The sequence below is a fragment of the Temnothorax longispinosus genome, chromosome 10 (genome assembly GCF_030848805.1).
Source record: "Temnothorax longispinosus isolate EJ_2023e chromosome 10, Tlon_JGU_v1, whole genome shotgun sequence".
Classification (NCBI taxonomy): domain Eukaryota; kingdom Metazoa; phylum Arthropoda; class Insecta; order Hymenoptera; family Formicidae; genus Temnothorax; species Temnothorax longispinosus.
This window is the reverse complement of record NC_092367.1, coordinates 9543641-9547981: the sequence shown is the minus strand read 5'-3', so window position 1 is coordinate 9547981 and position 4341 is coordinate 9543641. Positions and strand designations below refer to the sequence as shown.

Here is a 4341-nt window from a genome sequence, read left to right as displayed (position 1 = left end):
GTGGCAAATCAAAGTGTGCATCTTTGGGATTTAGAAGATAAATGCCTTGTAAGACATTTTCAAGGTGTTACTCAAGAACATTTTACTATCCATAGCTGTTTTGGAGGAGTTAATCAAGATTTTATTGCCTCTGGCAGTGAAGGTTTGTCATACATAAAAATAAAATGTATTTTTATACATTGTATCACTGTATATTTTACTAGTTTTATTTAAAAAAGCAATATGATTTTATGATGCGCATGGATTAATACGCATATGATTAATAATGACTAATAATTGTTTTCTTCCTATTTCATTACAGACAATAAAGTGTATGTATGGTATATCGAAAGAGAACTGCCTATAGCGACTCTTACAGGACATAGTAGAACAGTCAATTGTGTTTCGTGGAATCCTGTTTACCATCAAATGATGGCTTCTGTGTCGGATGATTTTACAGTGAGGATATGGGGCCCAAGATCATTTTCTTCAGATGGAGAAAATGATAAGACAGGTAAGTTTTTGCACAGCAAAATCTTCCAGGATGTATTTTTGTCTGTAGTTTTAAAGAATTGCTTTAATTTATCGTGTTAATGTCACAATCTCTCGCATTCCTTTCTTTTCATGTATTTCTTACTTCTTTCAGTTTCGCTCGAGACCAACTCTTCAAATAGCAGCGGCTGGCACGAGATGGTATCGTAGCGAACTACAGCGCACCCAGTTCACACTGTTCCCATGACCTCTCATGGTGTTCAAAAGACTGTCATACTGACATTTGACTGTCGTATTGTCCTGATGATTGCCGTACTGACATTATACTGCCTTCTGTAGCCTTTTGGAAGCCAGAGTAAACGTTTCTCCACTCTGCGGAAACCTAAAATATAAGATTTCTTAGACATTTAATATTGACAAATCAGTGGGAGTTTTATAAAGTTGTTATGTTCGTTCAATTTTTCCTGCACATTGTCTATTAGAAACATGGATTGAAATCAATGTCACTTGCCGAACCTAGCAAAGTTACATTCAGAATAATATTTTGAATCAGAAAAGCATATTTAACGTTTTATTTATAGTCCAAATGCTAAATTTTCCAATTATTTTACTGTAATCAGTAATATGTTAATGCGATATAATATGAACAGTACAGTTTAATGTATGAAGTATTTTCATACTTACTGTTTTTTGCTATTATGGTTGCGGGATATCTAAATCCATCCCTGTATCTGGCTTTTGTAATACGATTTTTAGTGGCATAAACCTGGTTAATGGAGCACACATAGTGCACATTATCGTAAAATCTGACTATTGCGTACATATTAGAACAATCGTAATTGAAATAACACTTAATAAAACTTTCAAGTAACACTTAGGCTCGTCAAGTGGACCGCAGCCTTAATGTAGTTTATTAGATAGCACTTTTAAAATACAAAGCAAGCGTAGAAGACTTGAGAAGTTCGTTTATTCCAGCAGGAGAAAATCAGATCAATGAAGAATCGTCAACAATGCAATATAGAATGTAACGGTCTTTTGAAATACTTTTCGCGCGCGTTACTACCGTCATCAATGTGTTCGTATTCTGCTGGACTGTGTTTTATAACTTTAAAATAAATATGAAAAAGTAAAATAAAATAAATTATGAAAATTTTAATAATAATTTAATTAATATTAAAATAATACAGTCAAGGAGATCGTTTGACAATAGTACGGGCACTGTACGTTCCAACTTCCTTCTGATACAAAATCGGACATATTTCTCAGCAATTTTTCTGTCTTCTACGGATAATAACTTGTATATGTCACTGTACATATTTTTATTTACTTTTTCATAATTTTCAAAATCTTCTATGTATGCTCGTTCGATTTCTCCTGCACGTCGTCTATTAAAAACATGAATCGAAGTCAATGTCACTTCTGCTAAAGAGATCCATTTCTCATATGTAAAAAATTCTTTTAATGCCGCATAAGCTTCAGTCCTTCTTTTTACCAAATATGAGTGCAATTTTTTAATATCTTCCAGTGACGGCAGATTTACTTTCTTATGCCTTTTATGCGCCGATTGCGTTTCGAAAACAGTCCTATTTACGCTGGTACCAATATCTACTACTAATAATTTTAAGAAGTCTTTAACTAATTTCTTTTTCTCTTCATCTTGTTTTTTGATGCATTCCATTACAAGAAGATTTCCTATATGTTTAAGGCTCCTGGATGGTCAGCCGAGAACTCTGCGTTGACGGTGGCGCCGCCACTCTCTCCTCTCACTCTCTCCAATGGAGAATTCTGTCTTGTGACATGTTGACAACCTATTTTGTTGTGCGTGCTATTTCTTTATTATTTGCTCTGTGCTTGTGCTCTAACGTTTAACGTATTCGTGAAAGTCGTAAAATTGGCCGAAAAGTAAGATTTGCATGCGGAAGGAACGTTTTCACCTCCTTTCGATAGTCGTTAAACAGCTGTTTTTCCCGTATGTTTAGGCTTCGTTTTATGGCTGTTTGTTTATTGTCGAGGGAAAAGGGTAGTTTTCGGCCAATTTTGGAAGTGTTCTGAAACGATCTATAGTGATGTTTTATTGAAATGTCTTTTTATTTGAAAATGGCATGCACAACAAAATTGGGTGTTTTCCTCGCCTCGATAGTGAGAATTCAATATGGCCGCGGTGACCATCCAGGAGCCTTAATGAGGTTGACAAGTTAGCTGCTACTGCAGGAGTTGCATAAAGTTGTTTCTCATTATTATATTCTGTAACTTCATTAATTGGAGGAGTAAAAACCACAGTGGTATAAGTCAAATTTTTAAAAATATTTTCTCGTGTGCATAAATGCAATTTATATATTGTACAGATTGCATCTATGCGACACGAGAAAATATTTTAAAAAATTTGACTTACACCACTGTGGTTTTTACCCCTCTAATTGCAGAAATGCAGTCATCGTATATTTGAGGATAATATATTGATTGAAAATCTTCTATATTTTTATTTATCTTCTTCAGTACTAATAGAAAACGGCCAAGAAACGTAATCGTGCACAAATTATGTCGTGTGGATGTTGCTACTTATATTTCACATTCACACACAACTTGTTGCCATATAAGATCAGTAATTTGTCATATCTTATAATACGTGTTACTTGATCATTTCGCACAACAGGAAACACAATTTTTCTTAAAGTCTCGTTTGCCATTAGATGTATTCTGCAAATTCATAGGCCATTCTTAAAAATACCATCTTAAGAGATCAGTATAACCAATTTTGTAATTTGTCCGCCTATTATCATAGTAATCTTATTTTTTCAAAAATCTTTTTTTAGTTGAGCTTAAATAAATATTGGTTATACTGATCCCTTAAGATGGTATTTTTAAGAATGGCCTATGAATTTACTAATAGCTATTATAAACACATATTATGATCCATTACGCTATAATATTGTATACCATAAATAAAATATGTCAGACACATATTTCTTATGATCAAGTTTTGTAACATTCTCTTCTGCATTTTTTTTATAATATCTGCGTGTTGATAGCGATATCATATTCCTCATGTATTTATCATAGCAGAATAATTATAATTAACATGTTTAATTCTTAGTTTTTGTACTTTCAAATTAATTTTTACGTTTGACAAGAACGTAGGATAATTTTCTGCTATGATATTCTTTTTATATATGATATGTATATCTGATAAGATTTTTTGACAATAAAGACAATAATCTAACCTATATCATATCTGTATTATAATCTCTTCTTGGTTCCTCTTCGTGTGTGTTTTTCTTTCTTTTTTCTTGTTTGTGCGTCAGTCTTTTTATTTTGTACCTACAAATATAAAAACACCACAGAGAATCGATATTACAAAGAAGAATATGCATTTAATGTTTAAAAAACATGTACTTAATATCTAAAGAGGTACAATATCAATCTGATCATCGAAACACTAATTGTATACTACATGTTTTTTTCTAATTAATGTTCTAAACTGTTCTAAATACATAAATATTGTAGGTACGTAACTTTTTTAGATAAATTTCTGGGATTTATAAGAATGCAAATAATTACATAATTTGCCTTTAACCGATAAATAACCGCTTCAAAAGAAGCGGTTTTTTTCCTTTATTTATTTATTTTTAGAGCGTCGTCAAAATAATTGTTTCATGGAATGTCGCCATAATAGCTAAATAGTATAATGTATTGTACATAGTTTTGAACTGTCGCTGTATATGCCCATTTATAATATATATATTAAACTCCTTATACATACGTACCAGTGCATTTTCTCTCAAAAGTATAAGTAATTTATACATCAGGGAGTTAATGTACTCTTACGTATGCAATAAAATGTTCATTTTTTTTCTGTCGTCAAATTTGCCA

At 32.1% G+C, this 4341-nt stretch overlaps 1 long non-coding RNA gene across 2 annotated transcripts; it reads right to left on the bottom strand.

The window, feature by feature from the left end:
* Positions 1 to 309: 309 nt before the first annotated feature.
* Positions 310 to 909, bottom strand: LOC139820145 (uncharacterized). 2 transcript variants are annotated; one of them, XR_011733912.1, is made up of 2 exons: positions 617 to 909; positions 310 to 554 (listed from the first exon to the last, which is right to left on the bottom strand). It is a non-coding gene; the product is annotated as an uncharacterized lncRNA (long non-coding RNA). The 2 variants fall into 2 exon arrangements; XR_011733911.1 differs by having other exon boundaries at positions 310 to 535.
* Positions 910 to 4341: the final 3432 nt, after the last annotated feature.